Here is a 15,317-nt window from a genome sequence, read left to right on the forward strand (position 1 = left end):
GAGACCACTTGGTGGCCAGCAGGCCACAGAATTTACTTTGTCCCTGAGGGCAGTATGGGTGGAGGCAGGTGATTGTGAGAGGGCTGCTGTTGGCTGTGCAGGATTGCATGAGGACAAAGGACTGTGGTGTGGGAGTCTGCTCTTGCTCACTTATCAGCTTATGCAGAGCATGTTTACCTGTTGGGTCGAGATTTTGCTGTGGAGTTTTATGCTGGCCTCTGTCTAGCCTCATATCCCAGGCTGGGTCAAACTTGTCACTATGTGTCCACCTCTCTAGTGCCGGGATTACAGATGTGTACCACCACCCTGGCATCTTACATGGAATCTTATAGGCTAGTGTAGAAACTGCCAAGTTCCAAATGGATTTGAAAAATGTGCGTCCTAGAAAAATAGAAATCCAGATTAAAATATAGGGGGGAAGTGCTGTACTGTCTGCTTTGTTGTTGTTGTTGTTATAATAATAACAACATTATTTTATTTTAGCCTGGTAAGATGGCTCAGTAGCTAAAATGGCTTGCCATGCAAGTCTCTTGACTTGAATTTGAGTTCCTAAACCCTTGGTAGAAAGAGAACTGACTTCTGAACGTTGTTCTCTGAGTGCCACATGATGCCAGGCCCCTGCCCTCACACATACTATATACACTGAAAAAATACTAAATGTTTCAGGTAGATACTGTCTATCATCCGTCCTCTACTTTAGGATGTAGTAGTTACTTGTTCCACCAGTGGACTTGTTTTTGTGATTATTTTACTGTCACAAATGTAATGATCAAATAACAGATTCGTAGTCTTACATTTCTTTTTTGATAAAATAGTAACAAAAACACCTCAAAACTGAAGAGAACAGAATTATGTTCTCACTTTATTTTCCACAGAAACACTTATATTTGGAGAGATGTCTTTTGTTCTTGTTTTCTTGTAGACATAGAAAATGCATCTGACTGTGGTGGTGCACGCCTGTGATCCCAGCACTCTGGGAGGCAGAGGTAGGCAGATCTCTGTGACTTGGAGGCCAGCCTGGTCTGCAGAGTTGAGTTCCAGGATAACCAGAGCTATAGTCTCTCATATTGTGGTGACCCCACCCCCACCCCCCCAACCATATAATTACTTACCCTGTGTGGTGGCTCATGCCTTTAATCCTAGCACTTGGGAAGCAGAGGCAGGTGGATCTCTCTGAGTTAAGGCCAGCCTGGTGTACAAAGCTAGTCAGGGACAGCCAGGACGGATGGACACGTACTCACACGCGCGCACGCGTACACACACATACACATGTGTACAAAGCTAGTTAGGGACAGCTAGGACACACACATGCGCACACACACAGTATACATACACACACACACATGTCCACACATATCCATCAAGCACACCATTGCCGAGCTCCTCATGCTTCTTCTTAGCTTGGATGTGCGAGCCTACCCTCTTGTTGATGAACTTGAGCACACGCTTGTTCTTGGACACCTTGAGCAGCTTCACGGTGCTGCCACTCATAGGGGGCAAAGCCGCACACCTCCCTGCGTGTGCATGTATGACTCATAAAATGTTTTCTAAATACTCAGTTGCTTCATGGTGTGCTTGATGGATATGTGTGGACATGTGTGCCATGGCACACACTGGAGGTCAAAGGACAACTTTTTGGACTTGGATCTCTCATTCTACTTTTATGTATGTTCTGGGGACCGAACTCAGGTTGCCAGGCATGTTGGGCAAGTGCCTTTGCTCACTGTGAGCCACCTTGGCACCGTCTTCATTCATACTTTCAAACACAACCTACATTTTACACTTTTCTTAGCCTGTCAAATGTTTCGTTTTATTATAGAATTGTGCCTCATGTAGTAGACCATGGATGTACCATATTTTTGGTTGTGACCCTAGCCTTTAATGGCTGAGCCAACTCTCCAACCCAGATGTACCATAAAATACTGAAATAACTCATTTCTAGCTTTTGGGCATATTGGGAAGATAAAGGGGGGCGGGTCAAGGAGTAATCAGTATCTTGCTGGTCTCCACTGTCATTCATCCTCCGGGCCTGGCTTTGGATACTGATAATTTTGCGTGTTAGAAGGTCTCAGGTTGCCCAGCTGGCCTCAATGACCCTGACCTCCCGATCCTCCTGCCTCAGCCTCTTGAGTGTTGGGGCCGTAGGTATATATCACTGTTCTGATTCTATACAGGGCTGGGATTGAACCTAGGGCTTTATGCATTTCAGCCAAGCACTCTACCAGCGGTGCCGCATCCCAACTCTTATCTCAGTATTCTTGCATTTGCAAATTATTCTATGTTGGGCAGCTTGCTTATAGGTCTTTGTTGTCTTAAGTCTTTATGCCGATCCTTAAGTACTTTTTTTGTCACATGTCCATTTTCTTAATGAAAATAATCAGAATAAGGGAATATATATGATTTGAACAAATAGTATAAAAGTTTGTTTTTTTTTGAGTGGCAGGAGGCATCAGTCCTTGGACCCTGCCTTCTTCCTGGCTGCTACCGCATTGCCGAGCTCCTCATGCTTCTTCTTAGCTTGGATGTGCGAGCCTACCCTCTTGTTGATGAACTTGAGCACACGCTTGTTCTTGGACACCTTGAGCAGCTTCACGGTGCTGCCACTCATAGGGGGCAAAGCCGCACACCTCCCTGCGCATGTCTCACTTAGTGCTTGGTGAGGCGCCTGCGGCACTGTCACTGGCACTGGCTATGCCTTGGCTTGCTGATGTTCTTCATCACCACAGGGCAGTGCAGGGCTGTGGCTGCTGTTCACTGATGTCCACCACAACAGGAGGAAGCATAAGAGGATTTCTAGTCAGACAATCCATTCCTACCCCATTCTTTTGTTTAGACAGAGCCAATTGGGAACACTTTTACTTTTGTCCTCTCTGCCATTACTTTTTTTGTGATAGTTTGAGTTTGAATGGTCTCCAAAGGCTCGTATGCTAAGGCTAAGCTAAGGCTTGCCAGGAAGGGATTATTGGGTCAGGAGTTCATGTTTCAGTATGTGGGTAGATACTGTAGTGGGCCGGAATTCTGTGTGTCAAACACCATATTGGATACTTTCCAAATGTATTGTTTTTACAAGGTAGAAAAGTGAAACTCCGTTGTTACATGGTTCATAAATGGTAGTGCTGGAATTAGGCCTACCTGCTTTTCCCTTGTTATCTTTGGTTGCCAAAGTGTGCCTTTAGGATTTCAGTTCTACTGTGTGGAAGATGGAAGGCAAGGTGGGTGTGCATAGCAGCTTAAGAACCATGCAGTAATATTTGCTGCTGTGTTCACAAAACTACTGCTCAGTGTAGTTAGTGATGGGAAGAGAGACTTGTAGGTTGGGGTTCCTTTCTTACAGTGAGAGACGATTCTTGGGTTAATTTTTAAAAAAGATTTATTAATTTATTATGCATACATTATTCTGTCTGCATGTGTGCCTGTATGTCAGAAGAGGGCACCAGACTTCATTATAGATAGTTGTGAGCCACCATGTGGTTGCTGGGAATTGAACTCAGGACCTTTGCAAGAGCAGACAGTGCTTTTTATTGTTGTTGTTTTTGGTTTTTGGTTTTTTGAGACAAGGTCTCTCTGTGTAGCTGTCCTGGACTTGCTTTGTAGACCAGGCTGGCCTCAAACTCAGAGTAATCTGTCTGCTTCCCGAGTGTTGGGATGAAGGGCGTACACCACCACGCCTGGCTGCAGACAGTTCTCTTAACCTCTGAGCCATCTCTCCAGCCCCAGGGTTAATTTTTTTTAAGTCAGGGTCTTAGGTAGCCCAGGCTGGCCTGGAACTCATGCTGTGCTGCAGTCTGATCTTGAACTCTTGCCAGTCACCCTACCCTAGCTTCCAAGTACTGCAGTGTCTGCTGTGAAGGGCCTTCCTAGCTTTCCTAGACACCCATGAGTGTCTTTTGTCACTGGAGTGTAGCTGCAGTGGCCCCCACTATCCACCTTTGAAATCGCTCTTCTTTCTCAAAGTGATCTTTCTGTTTTTTTTTTTTTAAGGTGATCTTTCTGAATTGATCATTTTGGGAAAATATCTCCCTTTGGTTAACCTGCTCATTTGCCCAACCCTGGCCTGTCCGTTCCCTTTTCTACCTACCCCCCTTATTTTTACTAACATGTAATTAATCACAGTGGCATACAACTCATGATGTGTACAGTTCAATAGATTGTAGTATATCCTGTCATCACTATAGTGAAAAGAGTTGGAGTTCTTTGAGTTGTAACTCTCCAGCCCGTAGCCCTAGGCACGTCTCTCTTCTGTGTTTTCCGGTTTTGGACATTTCATGGAGTCATGTGATCACTGGTACTCTTTGATGAACCCCTGACTAAGCAGTGTTTCAGTGACTGATATCCTGAAGGGGAGATAGGATGTGTTTGAGTTCAGTAGCGGCTGCATGTTTTACTCTTTGGCAGCAGTTAAGAATAATGCTGCTCTTTGCTGAGTGTCTCAGCAAGGAAACTGGCTTTCATAGTCTCGCCAGGATCTTCACCCACTTGTCTCTTTTTCAGATAGTTCTCCTCTCCATCCCTTCCACACAGACTTTTTTACCTTTTCGCAGAGCATGCCCTGTGTCTTGGCACTTTATCCTTTTCTTTTTAAAATTAGAACTCAGCTTTTCACTTCCCAAGGAACGTGTGAGCTCTACCTGCCTCAGACCCCAGAGCCGTTGCTGCTTTTCATGAGCACTTTAAAGTCACCCTGGATCATAGCACTGCCCATTTCTGTTTGCTGTGACCCCTTCCTGATGAAGGTTCTGGAAGGCAGGAACCCATATGTGGGGAAGGCCGATTGAGTCTCAATAGTGTGGTGGGAGCAGTTAGCCTTGTTGACTTGTAGACAGTTAAATGGCTTCCAGTTTCTGTTTGCTCTCAGGTGAAGGCCGCTTAACTTTTTGGACTGGTGAAATTGTTATAACTCTTTAATCACCTTTGTAGTTTTGAGAATTGATTTTAATTTTTTGCAGACAAATTATTCATTTATTCTAGTCTTCTTTATTTCTTGTATAATTTTAAGTAGAGATATAAACGCATTGATTACATGAAGTGAACATATGATCTTAATGGTTACAGTTAACATTGACCAGATTGATCCAGAAATTGTTACTCCTCTACTCTGTGTCATTTTCTTTCTTTCTTTCTTTCTTTTTTATTTTTTTATATTTACTTATTTTATTTTTTTCGAGGGGAGGTTTCTCTGTGTATCCTTGGCTGTCCTGGAACTCACTCTGTAGACCAGGCTGCCCTCGATCTCACAGCGATCTGTCTGCCTCTGCCTTCCGCCGAGTGCTGGAATTAAAGGCATGCCCCACCAACACCCGGCTGCTCTGTTTCGTTTTCAAAAGTCTTCGTTTGCCAGCTGGGCATGGTGGCACACACCTCTACTCCCAGAGGCAGGTGGATCGCTGTGAGCCTGGTCTACAAAGCGAGTCCAGGACAGCCAGGGTGACAGAAACCCTGTCTGGAAAAATGAAAAACAAACAAACAAAAGTCTTTGATAGTTCTGATAATTGGTTTAGATAGTATTTGGAGTACTAATAGTGAACCACCCTAGATTGTTTGCTTGGCCCCAGCTCCTCTCTCAAGCTCAGAGTTAAGAGACCCTCCAGTCTGCTCTCTGCTCCCATTGGACATGTAGTAGATGGTGCAGGCTTGACTCCTGGTCACACTTACCCCCCAAGTCTGCTCTGTTTTTCAGCCTCATCTAACATCAGCACGTCTCCAGACCTAGTGTTTCAAGCCATAACTTTCAAAAGGATTCCTGGTGTTCATTAAGCTGTTACTTTGAATGCGGGATACAAACCGGGCATAGGCTGTAATCCCAGCACCTGGGAGGCTAAATCAGGAGTATTGCTTCAAGTTTAAGGCCAGCATGGTTGCATAGTAAGTTGGGGGCCAATCAGGTCTACACACACAAGACTCTTAAGAAGAAGTACACTTTCAGCATCTTATGTCAGTGTGAGTAGCAACTCCATGGAGGTAAGGCTCTCCTATGGATACCACTCACTGTAAAGTCTGTTGGCACATACTTACTATATGAAAGAGCCATGCAGCCAGTCCTCATTCTCTTCTGTCTACTTCCAGTCAAATTGACCAAAACAATTGCATAGCCCTGTCTCTAAGATACAGACATTGGCACACTTGCTTTCACCTCTGTCTTTACTGCTGTGATTCTAATACCTTTTCTGCCCATTACCCCTTTTTATGTGAGAAATTTTAAACATAGTTCTGGGTGTATAGATATATAAAATAGCTATGTAATGAAGAAATTTTAAAAGAATTCTTTGGTGTAATACACACAGGTACATACACAGTTTCTCTATTTGTATTAAAGGCAAAAGCAAATTTACATGCAAATGAATGGTTGAACTTATTTTTATTTAAGAAATTAAGTCTTAAGCCGGCTCAGTGGCACACACCTGTAATCCCAGCACTCAGGGAGGCAGAGGCAGGTGAATCTCTGTGACTTCAAGGCCAACGTAGTCTATAGAGGACAATCCGAGCAACACAGAGAAACCCTGGCTTGGGGGCCGGCGGGATATTAAATCTTGTTTATCTTGCCTGAGTGTTTGACACTACAGGATATAGAGAACATCTTTAGTGTTTTCCAGAGTTGATTGCTATTTTGATTTGATGATCTGGTCTCATTGCTAAGAGCACTGCTTTGCAGCATTCCTTTCTCTTTGTTACCCAGTACATACTGTTACTAACAAACTAGACAGGTCAGCTGCCTGTTGGTTGCAACCTCATGCTTGAAGCCTGCTCTGAGTTCATTGTAAGCATGGAGTCGAGTCTCTTCAGGGCTTACATAAGACTAGAGGAACTCATGGAATTGCTTGTTTTATGGAAACAAATGTACTGGAAAACCTGGGACTGCAAGTAGTCTGACCTAATAAGAGTAGAACAGAAAAAGGGAGACAGCCGTCCTCCCCACCTTCTCCCAGCCATCTCTTCTTCCTTCCTGTGGATGGATGGGGATGTCAAATAAGACGTCCCAGTATCCACTGTACTGGTTCATTTAGAAAATATTATGTGTATACATGTTACATTTACTCTGTGTGTGTGTGGTGCATGCGCATGTGTGTCTGCTGTGTGTAGGTGAGCATGCTCCACAGCACACACACACAGAGGTCAGGGGTAACCACATGGGTCCTGGCTGTGAAACATGGGGCTCTGGTCTCTATGTGCTTCTGTCTACTGGCCATATCACCAGCGCCGTACTGTTTCCTGAGTGGACTGGCTTTTGTTATTTTCTAAAACTTGTTGGTTTGGGGAAATACATGTTCTTAGGGGAAAGCTAGGATGATAGGAAAGTAGTGAGGGCTGTCACATCTGGAAGCAAAGCTCAGGCGTTGTCTTGTCACCCTGGTTAATCGTGGCCATTTCTGTGTGGGACCTGCACTCTTTTTGTTTGCATGTACCTGTGTGGACAGTGTATATGTGTACTTCATATCCTCAGAGGTCAGAAAAAGGTGTTGGATCCCCTAGAATCCATTTGGAGTTGTGAGTCAGTCACCACATGGGTGCTGGCACCCCAATCTGGGTCCTCTGCAAATCCAACAAGTGCTCTTAACTGCTGAGCAATCTCTCCAGCCTTTGTCTTTTGTATTTTGTTTATTTGGCTTTTGGAAATAAGGCCTGATGTGGTCCAGGTTGACCTGCAATTCTGTGCATAGCCCAGGCTACCCTTCAATCTCTGATCCTCCTTGCCTGGGATTACGAGTGTGGCCTACTAACTAGGTTTCAGGTGTCTTCACTAGGGAAACTGTCTTGGAGTGGAGAAAAGTAATGGGTGGTGACGTAGAAGCCACATGCCGTTACCTTTATAGGAATAGTTTGTTGTTGAAGAAGAGATTAATTTACTTGACTAGGACGTTGTGTGGTGTCAGAGAGAGCTTTTTCAAGTAAATTTCTACTTACGGTGCTTAATCATTGTGTTTTCTTTAGGCATAAACACAGTGAGGGAGGAGGGCTTTGTGAGGGTCTTTACCAGAGCATCTGCACTGCCTCAGTTGGTGACCTGCAGAGCTGACCTCAGCTGCATTCACACAGTGATTGCTTCTGTGTTTCATGTACAGTGCGTGCCTCTTAGCTCACACTGTGACTGGACACTCAAAAGGTTGAATACAGAGTCCTTAGTGCTGGTTTCTAGTGGAAGTTGGAGGGATTATGTTGCTACTCCACATTCCTGCCGGCTCCACCGTTTGGGGGCCATTCTTCCTGGAGCTCTGTTTATGTCTGGCCAGCTACCCCACATCTCCTATGGAACAAGGATGCTCCCCTCACCACGTATTGTAATTATAAAATGGTAGCATGTCGGGGGAGTGCTCAATTACTGCATTTGATCAAATAAGTTAGTTCTGGGTAGATGAAGTGTGAACCTAATGAACAGTTTAATTTGTATTATCTTTATGATTTGTCATTAAATGTCATTGATTTTGTTGGAGATTAATTTTAGGTAGAAACCTTGAGTGAAAATTTACAAGTTTGCTGCAGTTTTCAGTAAGTCCAAGATTTTAGTATGTCCGGGGGGAAGCTAGGGGTATGTTAGATTGTGTGTGTGTGTGTGTATCTGTCTGTCTTTCTGTGTGCGTGTGTGGGACAGGGACAAGGGATGTGTTAGATTCTGTGTGTGAGGAGTAAGGGTTAGGGCATGTATTTGATTTTCTGTGTGTGTGTGTAGAGGTGTTAAGGTGTCCATTAGTGATTCTGTGTGCATGTGTGTGGATGGGGAACTGGTGTATCAGAGATTCTATGTGCATGCATGTGCTGGTGTGAATTCCTGCGCATGACTGTGGAGACCAGAGGCTGGAGTCTGAGTCTCTTAATGAGCCTGGGGCTTACCAGTTGGCTAGACAAGCCGGCTCTTGAGCTCTGGAGACCCCCCCAGTCTCCATGGCCTTCTCCCCCAGAGCAAGGTTTACAGGCATGAGTTACCCTTGAACTCCTGATCTTACAAGTGTCTCCCAAGAGCTGGATTTACAGGCCTGGGCCACCATACCTATTTCACATGCTTCCAGGGCTTTACCTCAGGCTTCATGTCGTGCTAGGCAAAAGTGCTCTTCCAACCTTTTTTCTCTTGCGACAACCTGTCTGTCTAGCACAAGCCAGTCTGGAACTCAGCATCCTCCTGCACACTGCTACAGACTGCTGGGATTCCATTATAGTTGGTGTCACCATACGAGGCTATCCTGAGAGTCTTGACAAATAGGCCGTTCGATTCTCACTCAGAAGAGCTATGTCATCTCCAAAGATCTCCTGGGTCTCTCTAGTCTCCTCTACTCTGGTAGCGATTTATTTCTTGTTTCTTTTACAAAATGCTTGCTCAGTTTTAAGTTTCATTTCATTTAGCGTGTGTTTTTGTTTTAGGAATTTTGGTTGTGAGATTATGCTTTAGGACCATCAAACAGATGGAGGTATCTGTGAGTCCTGACCTGGTAAGCCCCGCTCAGTCTAGAAGTTATACTTCACTATGCCTTGGGAGACACAGGGTCCAATTTTCAAAAACGATTTAAGCAGTTTAGCTGTACTGTTCGGCAGGTCACTAATCTACTGTCCTTTCATTTCTGTACAGGTAACACAGGTAGCGAGACAGCCGGGACCCCCGACCCCTTCCCCTTACTCAGCACATGAAATAAACAAGGGGCACCCCAGTCTTGCGGCCACACCCCCGGGACATGCATCGTCCCCTGGACTCTCTCAAGTAAGAAATGCAGGTTTTATGCTTCGTTTTCTTTTTAAAAGACAATTCCTCGTATCCCTTGTACTCAGTTTCTCTAAAGGTGATTCTGCTCACCGGCAGGTAGTGCGGAGCTCTTCAAGGCTCAGGCCGCCTTGTCCTGTGCGTCTGCTGGCAGCTGGCAGCTTATGCTTTTCATCTTGGAATGATTAAAAGACAAACAGTTTATATTTAGTTTTTCCTATTTGTTTAAGTCCTTTGCTGGGCAGGGTGGCTCATGGGCTTTAGTCCCAGCACTCAGGAGGCAGAAGCAGGCGGATCTCTTTGAGTTTGAGGCCAGCCTGGTCTACAGAACAAGTTCTAGGACAGGCAAGGAGGGCTACACAGAGAAACCCTGTCTTGAAAAACAAAACAAACAAATTGGTCAATGGTTCTAAAGAAATTTGTGTGCTCAGCCTTTTTAGTGGCCCTCTGGTGCCCTTCCCGTTCCTTTATGGTGGAGAGGACAGTGCTTTTGTGTTCTTTTCTATGGAGTAACTTGGGTGAGTTTTTTGTTTGTTGTTTTTTTTTTCTAGGAGTTTCTGGGGTTTGATAGCTTACTTCAGTGGTTTGACTGTCTGTATTGGGCGTTTCTCTGCGGCTTCATGGGCTTTAAGGCATCACCGCATCACCTGCATCTCAGCCTCTCTCCAGACACTGGTCACCTGGTACTTACCCCTGTCCTCATGCTGGCTTCCCTGTCCATGGGAAAGGAGCCCTAGTCCTCTGGAAGAGCCATGGGGGCTCAGAACTGCTGAGGCACCTCTCCAGGCTACATTTCATTTTAAACTTTTGTCTTCATATTCAAGGGTTTTTTTTAGAACTTGACTATTAGGAAGCTTCTGAAACTAATGAAATAATTCTAAAACTGGTGATTGTTATATTTGAGGATATTAGCCATAGTTTAAACTACAGAATTTTGGCAACAGGAATTATAATTTGTCATGGGCTCAGTGAAATGTTTGTTTTTATATATAATTGAACTTTCGTTTTAAATATTTAAACTCTTATTCATTAGGCTCTTGAGCAGAACCATTTGACCTGTAACTAAGGTGTATTAGACTGAATCTCATCAAGCGAAAAATGCAGCATCTTGAAGGAACATTGAATATAGTGAACTGAGTGTAGTGTATTGTAGTGGAGAAGGATTGAATGAAAGAATGGGCTCCCAGTGTGTAAGGAAGGCAGATGCACGCACAAGCCGATTCCCAGGGTGATGTCAACGTTGTGACTCCTCATGGCAGAGGGGTCTCCAGTGCGGCACAGCTGAGCTTGCTCCTAGTCTTTCCTCTGGAACCTGCTACAAGTTTACCCTGTAGAATGTTTGGAAAGCTGCAGTCTCTGATCTCTACACAGAGCTGCTGTAGTGCACATGAACAACACTGAGTGAATGGGTTAGGAGGTCCCAGTGGTGGGAATTGTCACCCAAGCTTTTCTCCCTTTGTCCTCTTCCTCACTAAAAGTTAACTTTATAATCAGTCACAGCTGGGCGGTGGTGGTGCACACTTTTAATCCCAGCACTCGGGAGGCAGAGGCAGGTGGATCGCTGTGAGTTCGAGGCCAGCCTGGTCTACAAAGCGAGTCCAGGACAGCCAAGGCTATACAGAGAAACCCTGTCTCAAAAAACAAACAAAACAAACAAAACAACAACAAAAAAAATTCAGTCACATACTCAAATATAGTATTGCATAGAAAATGTAGCCGTTCTAAGCCTTATGCCACTTTTAAAATGCAGTATATCAATTTGCTTTGATAAAACACTAGTCAACTTGAGAGGAATGGGTTTATTTCACCTTACTGCCAGGGCTATTCCACAGAGAAACCTGATTTCAAAAAACCAAAGAAGAAGAAGGGGAAAAAAAAAAGAGTTGCCTTGGTAATGGTGTCTCTTCACTGCAACAATACCCTGAGTCACTAAGACAGAGAAGCATTTTCTCAACTGACAGTCTCTATTTTGTGTTGAGAAACTCCAACTCCTGTAGCCCTGGCTGTCCTGGAGCTCACTCGGTAAATCAGGCTGGCCTGCTTCTGACTCATAAGTGCTGTACTGAAACTTAACCAGCACAAGTAGATAGATACCTTTCCTGTGTCTGGGAACACTGGCGAGTGGTGTGACCTGCGGAGTGGTGCTGGTGGAGACCTGCCCTGTGGAGCTTGTGGCAGTTCTCCCTTTGTGCCATTGAGGGAAGCCTGTTGGCAGGAAGGATCTCTGCTACACATCTGCCATGGGAGCTGGCTGGTGGCTGCCCAGCACTGCTACCTGCTGTACCATGCCGAGCATCTAGACAGAGCAAGGTGATTTGGGATCTGGGTGGCAAAGAAGCCAGGGTTTGGAGCGGCTGTGAGGACCACAGGAGCCAGAAGGCAGCGTTTCCTGCAGCATTGCTTGTGTAGTGTCCTCTGTGTGCAGCAGTGTGCTGGCTGAGATGCTGAAATATTTATAGAGACAGATCTGTTTTCCCATCACAGGCAAATAGGGCTTTTGAGCTGAAAGGCGAGCAACCGACAGTTGTAAACAAGGAGAGAGTGTCTTCCACTGCTGAGATTCTTGCTGTTTCAGTGTGTGATTTGACCCAAGCAGCTAAGCTAGGCCAGTGCTCTTCAATTTCCCGAAAGTCAGACCTTGCTAGGACTGCACAGTTTGCATTTAAGAAAGGATGTGTGCTCAGCAGTGTCAGTTGTGAGGCCACAAGAGCTGTCCATTTTGCTATTTCGTCAGCTCTCTTTGGATACTAGAACACAGGAGGCTAATAAAAGGGCTCTCAGTTACTATCTTGGGTTTCTTTGTGTGCTGAGAGTGCACCTGATTTGATGAGTGGAGTAAGTGTGTGTGTGTGTGTGTGTGTGTGTGTGTGTGTGTGTGTGTGTGTGTGTGTGTGTTTGTTTGTAAGCATAAACACATTTACTCTAGGCTATGTCCCCAGTCCTCTTTATTTATTATATTTTTAATTTTTATTTTTTAATGTGCATTGATGCTTTGCCTGCATGTATCAGTGTGAGGGTGTCAGATCTTGGAATTACAAAGAGTTGTGAGCTGCCGTGTGGTTGCTGGGAATTGAACCTGGGTCCTCTGGAAGAGCAGACAGTGCTCTTAACCACTGAGCCATCTCTCCAACCCCCTTTACTTCTTATTTTGAGGCAGGGTTTTACTAAGTTGCTCAGGCAGGTTTTGTATATAGCAATCCTCCTGTTGCATTATCTCCAATAGCAGGAATTATAGGTTTTTGCCACTAGGCCAAGCTTTTTATCTTTTTTTTTTTTTAATAATTTAACACAAGTCATTATTTTACTATTATATAGTATATACTATACACATAGTATATACTGTTATAACAGAAGTGTAGCTTCATGACTCTGGCAATTGACTGGATTAAATGGAGACAGTTCAAGCTTTATTTGTTTCCAGCCTTATCTTGTGAAATAGGTGAGTGTTGAATTTTCTTTTCTTTTTTCTTTTTTCAAGATAGGGTTTCTCTGTGTAGCCTTGGCTGTCCTGGACTTGATCTGTAGACCAGGCTGGCCTCAAACTCACAGAGATCCTCCTGCCTCTGCCTCCTGAGTGTTGGGATTAAAGGCGTGCACCACCATGCCCAACTATTACCTGCTTATATTAATGACAATTGCAAAGACAGAGAGATGGCAGTATTTATTCTAGCTAAACATGATGGTATACTGTAATTCCAGGATATCAGAGATGAGGCAGGAAGATTGTGGGTTCAAGGCCACGCTCAGTTATTTATTAAGTTCCAAGCAAACTCGAGCTACAAAAGACCCAGCCTCAAATAACAAGAACAAAAAAGTCAATAGTGTTAGAAAAGTTTTTCAACAAATGTATTTTTAAGTATGATAATAGATTTAAAAAACAATGGTTGGTACTACTAGGGCACACATGCTGCCAGGACTACGGCTGGCAAGAAATCAGTCCTCACAAGCCCCAAGGTGGCTTGTACATGGTCCTCCCTCCAAAGGCACTGCAGACGGAGGCAGAGGGACTAGAGAGATGGGTCAGCAATTAAGAGCACTTGCTGCTCTTGCAGCGAACCCAAGTTCCATTCCCAGCATCCCTACCAGGTGGTTCACAGTCATCATTAACTCACGTTCCAGGTGCTCTGACACCCTCTTCTGACCACCTGGACACCAGGTAGGCGTATGGTGCACATACACATATGTGGGCATGCACATGTGGGTCAACATGCATGCACATAGATTTAAAAGTCTCTTTTTTTTTAAGATGGAAAGGAAAGATAAGTGTAAAATTTTTTTTCCTTTTCTAAGAAAATTCAAGACTCACTGGGCATCGCACACCTGTAATCCCAGCACTCAGGGAGGCAGAGGCAGGCAGGTCTCTGAGCTTGAGGCCAGCTTGGTCTACAGAGTGACTTCCAGGACAGCCAGTAACTCTTGGAAAAAAGAAAAAAGAAAAAGGGGAGAAAAAAAAAAAGCAGATAGTATCCTGCTATCTTGGCTCATGACTGTAATCCCAGCCCTTGGGGGTGAGTCAGCAAGATCAGGAATTCTAGGCCAAGTTCCCAAAGGAGAAGGAAAAAATGAATAAGCTATAAATACCTGGACCAACCAAATGGTTGGTTTGTGGTGTGTTGCAGAGTTGTGGTGGTTATTTGTATTTGGTGGTGTAATGTGACAGAAAGACTAGGGAATTTCCACTGCCCAGTCACCTCTGTCTTCCTTTACCAGGCAGCTGCAGTTGTGGTTATAAAGTAGACTTGATACAGTGTGTCCATTAGTGAGTGCCTGGTCCCAGCAGTCCTCTAACTTACCTTGAACCCAAGCCTAGAGCAGCTTTTGGATGCTGATTTCATTGTGCTTTTCCTTGCATTGCACACAGCTGCAGAAATAGCCCAGGGATTGAAAGAGGCCCATGCTTGATTTTTTTTTTTTTCTTTTCTTTTTAAGTGCTGTTGTTAGACTAAGTAGGTATTACCCAGGTTGCACACAGAGCTCAAAGCTATACCATCTACACAGGTCGAATCCACATCAGACATCTCAAAGTATGAAGCCAGTCAGCCTTGTTAGGAAATGAAAGGACTTTATTATAAGACTCAAATTAATTCTCTTTCATAGGCATCCCGTTGTTGTCTTTTTCTGTGGGTTCCACTTTTGGTTGGTGCTCCTCATTTTCACCTAAATTCTACCAGGGCAAGGAATAGTTTGTTTCCGGACACAACTGGGGATTGTTGATGTTATTCCCCCCTCCCCTCCTTTCCTATCACTGGCTGGTTTTTTTATTTTTCAAGATTTACTTATTTATTTTTTATATATACAGTGCTCTGCCTGCATGTACACCTGCACACCAGAAGAGGAAATCAGATCACATTAAAGATGATAGTGAGCCACCATGTGGGTGCTGGGAATTGAACTGAGGACCTCTGGAGGGGCAGTCAGTGCTCTTTTTTTTTTTTTTTTTTTTGGTTTTTCGAGACAGGGTTTCTCTGTGTAGCTTTGGCCATCCTGGACTCACTTTGTAGACCAGGCTGGCCTCGAACTCACAGCAGTCCGCCTGCCTCTGCCTCCCGAGTGCTGGGATTAAAGGCGTGCGCCACCACGCCTGGCTCAAAGCTTTTTTTTTTTTTTTTTTTTTTCCTCTTTTGGTTTTTGAAAC

The 15,317-nt window shown here is 44.4% G+C and overlaps 1 protein-coding gene across 21 annotated transcripts in view; it reads left to right on the plus strand.

Annotated features, from left to right (window-relative positions):
- Positions 1-15,317, plus strand: part of Eif4g3 (eukaryotic translation initiation factor 4 gamma 3) — a 229,760-nt gene that overhangs the window by 61,904 nt on the left and 152,539 nt on the right. For 17 of the 21 annotated variants that reach the window (XM_051171468.1, XM_051171470.1, XR_007833431.1 and 14 more), the window contains one exon: positions 9,554-9,682. The exons of the other annotated variants lie outside the window; for them this stretch is intronic. The gene's annotated coding sequence lies outside the window, so the exon portion shown is untranslated. Of the gene's footprint in view, positions 1-9,553; positions 9,683-15,317 lie in introns of those variants that run through there. 21 annotated transcript variants of the gene reach the window in all.

This window comes from Acomys russatus, chromosome 29 (genome assembly GCF_903995435.1).
Source record: "Acomys russatus chromosome 29, mAcoRus1.1, whole genome shotgun sequence".
Classification (NCBI taxonomy): domain Eukaryota; kingdom Metazoa; phylum Chordata; class Mammalia; order Rodentia; family Muridae; genus Acomys; species Acomys russatus.